The following is a 13476-nucleotide window of genomic DNA, read 5'->3' on the forward strand; positions in this document are numbered from 1 at the left end:
GACTTAACCATTCATTATTCACAAGCCTTCACATAAGCAGCTGCAGTCCAACAACTTTTGCAGTCTTCCTGCAGGATGAAAGACCAAGCGCCTGCTGCGGTCCCGGCCAGACTTGTGAAGAAAGCCAGAAGACCATAGTCAAGTCTTGCTCATTTGTGTTAATTGGTTTCAAGACTATCGCTCTTAATTTTTGACATACAAGCCAGGGAAGAGCGCGAACGCAGTTCCCCACTATCAGAAATTATGCAGTCGAGATTCCCACATTTGGAGAATTCGCAAGGGTCAATGCAGCCGCCAGTGCAATGGCTGCACCTCGCCCTGGGTGAACCACATTCTTGATCATGGTGTCACCCCTGCCAGGTAAGTATGCCTTCCTCAGCCTGGACACGGGGTCTTGCTTTTTTCCACTCACCCTCTTGGATGACTGTGCCATTCGTACACTGGCGAATGCCTGGCCCAGCATGATGGGCCAGTTTCTCTCAGTGGATTAGAACGGCGTGTGTACTTCGCACAGGGCATTAGAGGAGGTCACAGGCACAACTGCGGAGCATGCAATAGCTGAATGAGCTCAAGTGTCAAGCCTCTGGAACGGGTTCGACTCACCGGATTGGTGGACAGCAGAGTAGATGTGTGTCGGCTACGTCGCCTGCTTCCCAATTTGACGACATGGTTGCTTCCGCCACACCTACTTGTGCGCACGTGAGTATTGCCACAGCCCGTTTTCTCTGTCTAGATTAGCATTTTCGTTGACCAGCGGAGGTGGTGCACCGCTCCTGGATTTACTGCAATACCAGGATGATGCGCAGAATGGGCAAAGCAAGCTCTGAATCCCATCTCCCTGTTCAAAAAAGCAATTTAATATGAAGTCTCCTGATAGGAGACATATCAGATATTAAACTGATAAGAACAGATACTACACTTGATTTTAGCCAAAAGGCCGAGAAGCGATGAAGAGGATAACTGATGGACTCAAGTACAGGCTTCTCGGTCTACCCACTCTCACAGTCGGTCATGTTACACCAAGCAGCGCTGCTCTTATGGACACTGAGACGGAGGAAACCTTGTCTGCTGACTTAACCATTCATTATTCACAAGCCTTCACATAAGCAGCTGCAGTCCAACAACTTTTGCAGTCTTCCTGCAGGATGAAAGACCAAGCGCCTGCTGCGGTCCCGGCCAGACTTGTGAAGAAAGCCAGAAGACCATAGTCAAGTCTTGCTCATTTGTGTTAATTGGTTTCAAGACTATCGCTCTTAATTATTGACATACAAGCCAGGGAAGAGCGCGAACGCAGTTCCCCACTATCAGAAATTATGCAGTCGAGATTCCCACATTTGGAGAATTCGCAAGGGTCAATGCAGCCGCCAGTGCAATGGCTGCACCTCGCCCTGGGTGAACCACATTCTTGATCATGGTGTCACCCCTGCCAGGTAAGTATGCCTTCCTCAGCCTGGGCACGGGGTCTTGCTTTTTTCCACTCACCCTCTTGGATGACTGTGCCATTCGTACACTGGCGAATGCCTGGCCCAGCATGATGGGCCAGTTTCTCTCAGTGGATTAGAACGGCGTGTGTACTTCGCACAGGGCATTAGAGGAGGTCACAGGCACAACTGCGGAGCATGCAATAGCTGAATGAGCTCAAGTGTCAAGCCTCTGGAACGGGTTCGACTCACCGGATTGGTGGACAGCAGAGTAGATGTGTGTCGGCTACGTCGCCTGCTTCCCAATTTGACGACATGGTTGCTTCCGCCACACCTACTTGTGCGCACGTGAGTATTGCCACAGCCCGTTTTCTCTGTCTAGATTAGCATTTTCGTTGACCAGCGGAGGTGGTGCACCGCTCCTGTATTTACTGCAATACCAGGATGATGCGCAGAATGGGCAAAGCAAGCTCTGAATCCCATCTCCCTGTTCAAAAAAGCAATTTAATATGAAGTCTCCTGATAGGAGACATATCAGATATTAAACTGATAAGAACAGATTTTTCTTTTTCATGTTTTTATTGTCACTTTTCAATCAATTACAAATCACATTTCTCCAATATGGAGCATTCATTTTGTCTCAAATATGAATGCTCCAGAATCGTGTCATTTTGTGATTGCTCAGTCACCAGTCCTCAGGGGGGGGGGGGGGGGTGCAGGGGCCGGTGGGGTGCCTGGCGGGCCTGCAGTGCCCCGTTCTGCTGCGTTGGGTCGGGGGCGCGGGCCGTGTTGGGGTGGGGGGCGCTCCTGCTCCTGGGTTTGCTCTCCGGCCGGTGGCCCTGGCGGGGCCCGGGGGTCGTCCTTTGGCGCTGCCGCGGCCTGGGGGGCCCTGAGGTGTTGGTTGCGCTTGCTCTGTCCTGGCAGGGGTCGACGGCTCCCCTCTTTGGTGGAGATTTTCATGCATGCCAGATCCACAACACCAGCATCTTTTGAAACTCAGACACAATCTGCTTCCTCCTCAGGTCATTGAATCGGTGGAGGCTGGTGTCTGTGGATCTCACTCGGCTTCGTCTGTCCTTCCTTCCTTTCCTCAGTCTCTCCTTCGGTCTCTTGAGGTCTCCCTGATTTTTATTTTTTTTGGATTTGTTGGAATTTAGATGTTTCTGGGGTTGGGGAAGAATTCTGGTGGGTGGCCCGGTGGTTGGTGTCTGGTCGGTGTTGGATTTCACCTTCCTTGGTTTTTTTTGGTCCCCTCGGGTCTCCTGACGGCGGTGTTCGGTTTAGGTGAACGGTATGGGATTTTTTTCTAATAGGTTTTTGGTGAGCTAACAAATACACGCACGCACGCACGCACGCACGCACATACACATACTCACCCACATACAATTTTTTTATATATATATATATATATATATATATATATATATATATATATATATATATATAAAATTAAAAAAAGAGCAATGATGATGACATTACCGAATGAACAATACTGAGCTCTTTAAAAGAGAGAGAGAAAAAAACAAAAAAAAAACAGAGCAATGATGATGACATTACCGAATGAACAATACTGAGCTCTTTAAAAAAACAAAAAAAATAACAGAATGCAATGATGTGGAAGTGGCAATTTTTTATATTTTATTCAGAATAGAACATAGAGAACAGGTCAAAAGTTTTAACTGAGAAAATTTATCATTTTAAGGGAAAGCTATATTGATTTTAAATTCCATGGTGTCAACAAATCTAAAATAAGTTGGGACAAGGCCATTTTCACCACTGTAAGGCATCCCCTTTTTCTTACAACAGTCTGCAAACGTCTGGGGATCGAGGAGACAAGTTTCTCAAGTTTAGAAATAAGAATGCTGTCCCATTCTTGTCTAACACATGTCTCTCTAACTGTTCAACTGTCTTGGGCTTTCTTTGTTGCACCTTCCCCTTTATGATGCGACAAATGTGCTTTTTAAGTGAAAGTAGACTGCAGGCTGTCCATTTCAATACCTGGATCCTTTTCCTACGCAGCCATGAAGATGTAACTGGTGCTGCATGTGGTCTGGCATTATCAAGTTGAGAAATGCAAGATCTTTTCTGAAAGTGATGATGCAAACCTATATGATCACAGATGCAGACTTATAAACTGAGTGCTAATAACAACTTGGGTTGTCCTTGTCTTCTTTAGTCAGTATGTAATAGCGCCCCAGTTTTCCACAAAGAACTTCGAATTGTGATTCGTCTGACCACAAAACAGGTTTCCACTTTGCCACACTCCATTTTAAATAACTCGTGGCCCAGAGAAACACCTGCGCTTCTTGTTCTGCTTTAGAAATAGCTTCTTCTAAGTACTGTAGAGTTTCATCTGGCAACAGCGGCTGGCACGGTGGATTGTGTTCACCCACAATGTTTTCTGAAAGTTTTGCTGAGCCCTTTCTGTGATTTCCCTTACAGTAAGCATCCCTTTTTGCGGTGCAGTGCCGTTTAAGGGCCCAAAGATCATGGGCATCAAGTATGATTTTTCGGCTTCGACCCTTACACACAGAGATTCTTCCAGATTCTCTGAATCTTTGGATGATGATTACTTCAACCTTTTTGCAATTTTTCGCTGGTAAACACCTTTCTGATATTTCTCCACTATCTTTCTGCGCAAGATTGGAGGAATTGGTGATTCTCTACCCATCTTTGCTTCTGAGAGAGACTGCCACTCCGAGAAGCTCTTTTTATACTCCAATCAAGTTGCCAATGGACCTCATTAGTGGTAACTGGTCTTCCAGCTGTTTTTTTTATAAGTGCAATTGACTTTTCCAGCCTCTTATTGCTACCTGTCCCAATTTTTTTTTAGATTTGTTGGTACCATGAAATTTACGATCAACATATTTTTCCCTTAAAATTATACATTTTCTCAGTCTACACTTTTGACCTGTCATCTATGTTCAATTCTGAACAAAATATTGAAATGTGGCACTTCCACATAATTGCATTCAGTTTTTATTAACAATTTGTATAGTGTCCTTTTTTGGAATTGGGTTTGAATTTGGGTAAATAAAAATAACATATTTTTTTCATTTAGCACTATCTATTTCGTTTTAAACAAATATAGAATATATTGTATATTAAGAAACATATACCATGTTCAGTTTAAATAATAAAGTAAATAAATGTGGATATTCTTCATTAAATTTTAATTTTTCTGATTTACATTTTTCATCACTGGTGATCTACTTTAAGAACAGTGGACCTACACATGCACACTTATTTTTTGGGGGGGGGGGGCGGCGTTTAGGCAGCGTGATTGCATATAGACAATTTAGCATGAACAGGCTCATGCGTGGGGCGGTGCAGAGGACGTGTTTGGAGCGGTGCGGCGAATATCCGAATATTCGCCAAAGTTTAAAATGTTTAACTTTCTTCGCATTTCGCATCGCGGCCTAATGGGCTGAAATATGTGTCACATCGGCTTCGGGGTTGAGCTATGTCACACACAGCGTCCTGTCTGTTGTCACCTGGAGTGCAACAACACGGGCAGCCACTTACCCCTGTAAAAATGTTTTTATCCCTGAGCCTATCCATGGGTACAACGCATGTTTTTCAATAAATACATGAAACACGTGGGCTTTGTTTTGAAACAAGAAAAAAGTATTTATCGTGGAGAAGCAAAAGAAAAGCAAGCACTTGCGCTGCAGTGGAGTCTAGTGCATTCGATGACCACGGAAATCTCATATAGACATAGAAAAAGCTCAGACGACTGAATGTTACTGTTTTCTGTTTTGTTCCAGATGTTTGAAGTTTAAATATCTGTTTACAAGGAACCTTTTCGAAGAAACTCCATCCTTCCCTCACTCGTGAACAAGGCCCCAAGATACTTGAACTCCTCTACTTGGGGGAGGATCTCATCTCCGACCCAGAGAGGGCACTCCATCCTTTTCCGACTGAGGACCATGGTCTCGGATTTGGAGGTGCTGATTTTCATCCCAACCGCTTCACACTCGGCTGCGAACCGCTTCAGTGAGAGTTGAAGATCACGGCTTGAAGAAGCCAACAGCACCACATCATCTGCAAAAAGCAAAGATGCAATGTTGAGGCCACCAAACCGGACCCCATCAACGCCTCTGCTGTACCTAGAAATTCTGTCCATAAAAGTTATGAACAGAATCGGTGACAAAGGGCAACCTTTGCGAATACTAACCCTCACTGGAAATAAATTTGACTTATTGCCGGCAATGTGGACCAAACTTTGACATCGGTCGTACAGGCACTGAACAGCCCATATCAGGGGGCTCGGTACCCCATACTCTCGAAGCACCCCCCACAGGACTCCCCGAGGGACACGGTCAAACGCCTTCGCCAAGTCCACAAACCACATGTGGACTGGTTGGGCGAGCTTCCATGCATCCTCGAGGATCCTGCCTAGGGTGTAGAGTTGGTCCACTGTTCCACGGCCGGGACGAAAACCACACTGCTCCTCCTGAAACCGAGATTCGGCTTCCCGACGGACCCTCCTCTCCAGCACCCCTGAATAGACTTTACCAGGGAGGCTGAGGAGTGTGATTCCTCCATAGTTGGAACACACCCTCCGTTCCCCCTTCTTAAAAAGGGGGACCACCACCCTGGTCTGCCAATCCAGTCCACGCGATGTTGTAGAGGCGTGTCAACCACGACAGCCCCACAACATCCAGAGCCTTTAAGAACTCTGGGCAGATCTCATCTATCCCCGGGGCCTTGCCGCCGAGGAGCTTTCTAACCACCTCAGTGACTTTGACCCCAGAGATAGGGGAGCCCACCTCAGAGTCCCCAGACTCTGCTTCCTCAAAGGAAGACGTGTCAGTGGAATTGAGGAAGTCTTCGAAGTATTCTCCCCACCGACTCACAACGTCCCGAGTCGAGGTCAGCAGCACCCCATCTCCACTATACACAGTGTTAATGGTGTACTGCTTTCCTCTCCTGAGACGCCGGATGGTGGACCAGAATATCTTCAAAGCTCTCCGGAAGTCGTTTTCCATGGCCTCGTTTCTCCCAATCACGCCCCTCCAGGTCTCACTGTCATTGCCCACGTGAGCATTGATGACCCCCAGCAGAACGAGGGAGTTCCCAAAGGGAGCGCCCTCCAGCACACTCTCCAAGGACTCCAGAAAGGGCGAGTACTCTGAGCTGCTGTTCGGTGCATAAGCACAAATAAAAGTCAGGACCCGTCCCCCCCATCCGAAGGCGGAGGGAGGCTACCCTCTCGTGAACCGGGGTAAACCCCAATGTACAGGCACCAAGCCGGGGGGCAATAAGTATGTCCACACCTGCTCTGCGTCTCTCACCGTAGGCAACTCCACAGTGGAAAACAGTCCAACGCAACCCCTCTCGAGAGGATTGGTACCACAACCCAAGCTGTGTGTAGAGGAGAGTCCGACTATATCTAGTCGGAACTTCTCGGCCTCGCACACCAGCGCGGGCTCCTTCCCTGCCAGATAGGTGACATTTTATGTTGCCAGAGCTAGCTTCAGTAGCCGGGGGTCGGACCGCCAAGGTCCCCGCCTTTGGCTGCCGCCCAGCTCACTGCGAGCCCGACACCTTTGGCCCCTCCCACAGGTGACACTTCAGACCCCCAAAGAGTAGAATGAATATATTTAATTGGCTAGTCGGCTAGCACAACTCTAAAATTTCAGGTTAGAGGCCACTGTGCTCATAGTGAAATAATGATAAAATAATAATAATAAAGGGCTGCACGGTGGGTCACTGGTTAGCATGTCTGCTTCCCAGTGCAGAAGACGTGAGATCAAGTCCAGGCTTCGGCCTTTTTTGTTGGAGTTTGCATGTTCTCTCCGTGCTTGTGTGGGTTTTCTCCGGGTACTCCGGTTTCCTCCCACATTCCAAAGACATGCATGGCAGGTTAATTGAACACTCCAAATTGTCCATAGGTGTGATTGTGAGTGTGGATGGTTGTTCGTCTCTATGTACCCTGCGATTGGCTGGCAACCAGTTCAGGGTGTATCCCGCCTACTGCCCGAAGCCAGTTGGGATAGGCTCCAGCGCCCCTTGTTCCCGTGTCCCTTGTGAGGACAAGCGGTTAAGAAAATGGATGGATGGATAATAATTAGTTTGCAGCCCTGTATGATGACTAAAAAAATAAAAAATGAAAAAATTAGTTTGGAGCCATGCATGACAAATTAGTACTTTTACACTCCCAGGAAGAAAAAAAGCCTCTTTGCAAAAATGTACTGTCTATTGAAATAAAATGTTATTCACCATTAAACATATCATACTGTCACATTTAAACAGAAAATTAACACACAATTATAATATTCATGTTTAAAACAATTGTATGAGCCTATCATACAAAACAAAACACAAATCAAGATTTTAAATACTGTACAAGTGATAAATAGATCATAGACGATGCAATGTAACTTCATAAACACAAAAAAAAAACATGACAAATCACTTAATGAGATGTTAAAATAGAAAAATCCTAACATTGCTGCACAGCTTGCAAGAAGTGGCATCACGATATAAACAAATGCAGATAGCTTCACAGTATTTTCAACGAGGATGTAGAAAATGTTGACGGCTTTGTAACGGAATGGATGACGAACTTCAGGTTTTTCAATTTATTCTAAAGACACACATAAGTTTTAAAGGCATGTTTTGGCAGGTGTTTTAGGCCTTAACCCCTTTCGGTCAACATTTTTTTTCTGCTGGGCAAAAATTCTTTATTCTTTCTTTTTTTTCTTTTACTGATTTGACTCTTTTCCCACATAAGAACAAGGAAATTTGATCGGGGGTTATCTCATGTTTTTATGTGTTATAGTGGACGCCAGGATAGTATGGCTGTAACGTGTTGTAAACATAGAAGCCTATATGTAACATTTTTAACATGAACATAATTTAAATCAACTTTTGGTTGAGATTGGTTAGCGAGGATCCAATCATGAACCAGAAGTGTTGACATCATCCAAATGATGCATTTTTATTGTTTTAGACATGCAAATATGTCATGCCCACTGCAATCATCTATGGGTCCGAAGGTGTTAACTCATTCAAACCCAAAACGTATAAATACATTTTTTAATACTTTGTCCTGCACTCCCAAAAACAAATGTATGTTTTTTTTATGCTAGAGCATACAGAAGGCTTTGATACAGCTTCCGACATGAAGAGGTTGCTTAAAGCAATGGTAGTTATTACAAATAACGGTCAGAAGGTGGCAGCAGAGTATAAGAGATAAGCCAGGGCCATGGTGCAACAAGCTCTCCCCCTGTGTTTTCAACAGGTTTATGAATAATAATGAATTTTAGCTATATTATATATATTTTTTTTATTGGTCCATTGTGGTGAAGAAGGAGCTGAGCCTTTTACCAATCGATCTACGTTCCTACCCTCACCTATGGTCACGAGCTGTGGCCGAAAGAACAAGATCCGGAAAACAAGCGACCGAAATGAGTTCCCTCCGTAGGGTGTCCGGGCTCTCCTTTAGAGATAGGGTGAGAAGCTCGGTCATCCGCGAGGAAAGTGTCGAGCCGCTACTCCTTCGCGTTGAGAGGAGCCAGCTGAGGTGGCTCTGGCATCTGGTTCGGATGCCTCTTGGACTCCTCCCTGGAGAGGTGTTCCGGGCATCTCCCACCGGCGGGAGGCCTCGGGGACAACCCAGGACACGCTGGAGAGATTATGTCTCTCAGCTGGCCCGGGAACACTTTGGGATCCTGCCGGAGGAGCTGGTTGAAGTGGCTGGGGAGAGGGAAGTCTGGGCATCAAGCCTTAGCTATTTTTTCCTTGATGTTCCTATTCATGCGCTCAACTGTCCTTGCGATTGTAGATGATACACAAACCCAAAATGATGTTTCAAACCAAAAAATATTCTACAGCCTGGAGATGTTTGTTTTTCCATTGTCTGATCTGATTTTTATAGGAAACCCATGCGTTGGAATGTAGTGATTAACCAAATGTTTTATCACTATACTTGCTGTTTCAGATTTGCAGGGATATGCCTCTGGCCATCCTGAAAAGGAATCTACTATGACTAGCAAATATCGGTAACCTTACACTGTTTTAATCATGTCAGTGAAATCCATTGAAATCACCTGTCCAGGGGCATCCACGTCCGGATCGTGTACCCCTGCGGTGGTTTTGTGGTAGGCATACTGTTATACCTACTGCAAACGCTGCAGTCCTGCAGTTCACCTTTAACAATTTGTCTCGTGAAAGGATGCTACCAGGAGTGGAGTCGTCTCAGTGTTTCTTCCACACCTACATGGCATGTTCTATGGGCTTCAGAAATTAGATTTTTCAATTGTTTCTGAGATGGAATGCATTTACCTTCTTTTTGCCATATGTCATCCTCATCTTTGACACCCCCTTTCGACTTCCACACACTCTTTTCTTCTGGACTTGCTTTTTCCTGCCACAACTCAACTGTTTCTACTATCACCTCCTGTGGATTGTCACATTCAGACTCACTTACAGTTAGTTGGAGTGTTGGTCGGTACCCCGCAACCTTTTTTGCTGCTCGATCTGCTGATTCGTTTCCTGCCGATACAAAATCATTAGTTCGAGAGTAACCTTTACATTTTATTACTGCCACCGCTGTTGGGAGCATTAAAGCATCTCACAATTTAATGTTTAATGGGTGTACCGGTTGCAGTTTGGAAATCGTTTCGCTACCATTCTTTTAATGCAACATGAACTGTCATGTGTGCATACGCCGAATCTGTGTAAATATTTACTGACTGGTTTTCTGCCAATCTGAGAGCTGCTGTCAATGCCAACATTTCAGCTCTTTGTGCTGACTGAGAGCCTGAAATTATTTCTGCTTGGACTTCTTCAAAACCAGTTTCTGTGGGTTGGGTTACTGCCAATCCAGATTTTAGGCCATCATTGCCTTTGAAACAACATCCATCTGTGAAAAGGATCAAATCCGGGTTGTCAATAGGTGTTTCATAGAGTTCAGTGCGGAGTGAGTTTTCTTCCGTAGTTCTTTGTATGCATCTATGCGGTTCTCCTTCGAGCAGACCTTCAGCCATGTTTACTCCTTCATGAGTAAAGAGAATATGTGGTTGTGTTAAAATTGCTTAAATTTTTCTCTGTCTTCCTCCGGTCATGGTGAAAGCTTGATTTGTGACGTACTGGACTGTACTGTGTGATGGTCGCACAGTCAGCGGGTGATGGAGAACAATGTGAGATGTTTTCTGAATCACTCTGGCTAGAGCAGATGAGAAAGAAGCGTAAATTGGGTGTCTTTGCTCGTATTTTTCCAATGGAGTTGATGCATACAGACAAACTTGTCGACTTCCTCCTTCTCATCAGAAGGGAGAAGGAGGAAGTCGACAAGAAACACTGCTGACCTTTTCAGACACGTCAAGATAGAACATGCAACTGTAATCAGGAATCGCAAGAGCTGCAGCAGTGAAAAGATGCTGTTTCAAGGAGATGAAGGAAGTGTCTGCTTCCGTGGTCCAACAAAGAGTGTTAGAAAGGTTTCGCATACCGTTCATTGACCATCTGTCGGAGTGGGTGAGTGAGTTCAACAAAGTTTGGAACATGATGTCTGGAGTAGTTGCAAAGACCAAGAAAAGCCAGCATGGTTTTGACATTTGTTGGTTTTGGGTGATGGAGGATATCGTCTTTGTGAGAGGGAGACATTCCTGTTCCGTGGCGTGAAATAAGACGTCCGAGAAAGGAAACCTGTGATCGGGCAATCTGGAGTTTAGACTTGGAACACTTCAGTCCAACAGAGGCCAAATGAGAAAGCAAAGACCTGGTGGCTTCAAGACAAGAAGTTTCAGATGGAGCTGCCAGCAAGAGGTCATCCACATACTGTACCAGGAGAACACCAGGGGGCCGTTCAAGTGGAGACAGCAACTGGCGAAGACAGTCGTTGAAGAGTCCAGGTGAAAGGACAAAGCTTTGAGGCAGGCGATTGTAGGAGTAGCAAACACCATTCCAAGTGAAAGCAAAAAATTGCTTCATTGAAGGATGGAGTGGAATGCAAAAGAAAGCATTAGCCAGGTCAATGCAAGTGAAATGAGTGTGGGTTGATGTAATTGGGACAATGCCGAGTGAGGGTTCGAGACAGACAAAGTAGGAGTTAAGACGGCCGCATTAATCGCTCGCAGGTCATGGACCATGCGAAACTTTCCAGTATCATCCTTCTCAACGGGTAAAATAGTCGTGTTATAATCAGAGCCGGGAATTTCACACAACACTCCTGCTTTGAGCAAACCGTCAATTGTTTCCGAAATGCCAATCATGCCAGCCTCTTTTACAGAGTATTGGGGAACATATATTTGTCCTGGTTTCATCTGAAACACAACAGGTGAGACATTACAGAGACCAACATCAGTGGGATCAATGGACCACAGCGATGTGGGAAAGAAATCAAGAAGGTAACCAGCAAAATCGCTGTCGGTTGTTTTACGTCCATGGTGCCTATCCAGAAGCTGGTGCTCCAAAACGAAAGTGGGTAAAAATGTATTAGACTAAATCCAATAAGCATCAAGTGACGGGGAATAGAGCAATTGAGAGTGAAATGAATTTTGCCAATCAGTGGCCTGTGTGCATGCCAGGACAAACGGACCGAGATCCTTCGCTGTGTGCTGAGGCGAGATCATCAAGGAGACATGTGGGTGGCAAGGAGGCATAGAAGGATCCGGAGGATACGCCATCATGTACCATTTGAGTTGTTCAGGAGTCAGGGACACCGAAAAGGCGACACCAGGTTTGCCTGCAAACAAATCACCCAAGTTCAATTCCCATATGTTGTTTTCAATTTCCTGAAATGCCTCGCTATAGATCTCATCCCCTGGTCTGTCATAATACAGAGTGCAATACATACAATCAGTTACCATATCAGAAGATCTGAGGTTACGAACCCAAGGTGACCAGAGAGCTCAGCTTCGAGCCAACCACTGGAGTCAATATCCACTCTTGCCCAGTAGATGGCGCATGCCACGGGGCGTTGTTCAACAAGCGGGAACTGGGAGGTGGCACTGGAGGCAGAGGAGGCAGAGCAGCAGTAGGTGTTACCATCCGGAAATTCCAGGATAAGTCCATCAGGGCTGCATTTGATGAGAGGGCATGTGGCGATGAGGAGATCTCTGCCCAAAAGATTGACTGGACAGTTAGGTGCAAACACAAAAGAATGCAAAAGAGTCTGTGAAAAAACATTAAACAGTCACTAAGCATGTGGATTCAGGACACCATCATTGTGGAAACTGTCCACCAGAGGGAGGCAGATACTGTTGGTTTGGCACCGGGGAATATCCTTGCTGCTGTGCAGGATATCCTCTGCCTCCTCGATTGTAGCCACGTGCAGTTTGTTGGCCTCTGCCTCTCCACCCAGACCCTTGAGGTCGCTGTCTGCAATCGCGGGCCCAATGACCAGGCCGTCCACAATTGAAGCACATGTTACGGCCACCAGGGGGCGCACCTTGACCCATGAATGAACCTGCTTGATACATCATGCACTCGGAATCGACAGAGGGAGATGAGATCACAGCAAGAGTGGTTTTTTCTGCTTTTTCAGATTTTGCAACTGCAACATAGCAAGTTGTGTTTCTGTACTTTTGTGTTTGTCTACCTTAGACTCTTTTTCTTTAGCATGTCTCCTCAAATTATGTTTAAGATCTGACAACCACCGGTCAACCTCAGCACCGGGAAGATACGGTGCCTGTGCCTGTGCCACAGACTTGGGAACGCCCTTCAAAATGGCTGCTCGGAACACTTGCGAATGCAAGGTGGAGGCCGTAGGGGCATGTCCTGTTTTCAGAGTGTAATCAGTGAGGGCCCGATCAACAAAAGCCGCGGCCTCCTCATCTGCTTTGGGAGCGAACACCAGATCTGAAATGACACACTCAGGGAGGGAAAACAAAGCGTCTAAAGCTTATTGACAAGGTTAAGTAATTTTCTCGCGTAAGAGCCTAATTATCGGGGAGAGAAGAAAAACCAAAATTTTACATTAAAGTATTCAACTATAAAAGCGGACATAATTGTGTAAGAAGAACACGGATATCACCTGCTGTTAACATTTGTCCCGTAACCGCTCGCTGCACTGCTTGAAGCTAATTGGCACCACCAAATTGCA

General features: G+C 45.7%; 4 non-coding genes across 4 annotated transcripts; all 4 read right to left on the reverse strand.

The window, feature by feature from the left end:
• Nucleotides 1-203: 203 nt before the first annotated feature.
• Nucleotides 204-368, reverse strand: LOC147174786 (U1 spliceosomal RNA). The gene has a single exon (XR_015095268.1). It is a non-coding gene; the product is annotated as a U1 spliceosomal RNA (small nuclear RNA).
• A 389-nt stretch (nt 369-757) lies between these two features.
• Nucleotides 758-949, reverse strand: LOC147174787 (U2 spliceosomal RNA). The gene has a single exon (XR_015095198.1). It is a non-coding gene; the product is annotated as a U2 spliceosomal RNA (small nuclear RNA).
• A 324-nt stretch (nt 950-1273) lies between these two features.
• Nucleotides 1274-1438, reverse strand: LOC147174788 (U1 spliceosomal RNA). The gene has a single exon (XR_015095269.1). It is a non-coding gene; the product is annotated as a U1 spliceosomal RNA (small nuclear RNA).
• A 389-nt stretch (nt 1439-1827) lies between these two features.
• LOC147174789 (U2 spliceosomal RNA) lies at nt 1828-2021 on the reverse strand. Its single transcript, XR_015095246.1, has one exon. It is a non-coding gene; the product is annotated as a U2 spliceosomal RNA (small nuclear RNA).
• Nucleotides 2022-13476: the final 11455 nt, after the last annotated feature.

This window comes from Leptonotus elevatus, chromosome 5 (assembly GCF_054856555.1).
Source record: "Leptonotus elevatus isolate MCC_2025b chromosome 5, RoL_Lele_1.0, whole genome shotgun sequence".
Classification (NCBI taxonomy): domain Eukaryota; kingdom Metazoa; phylum Chordata; class Actinopteri; order Syngnathiformes; family Syngnathidae; genus Leptonotus; species Leptonotus elevatus.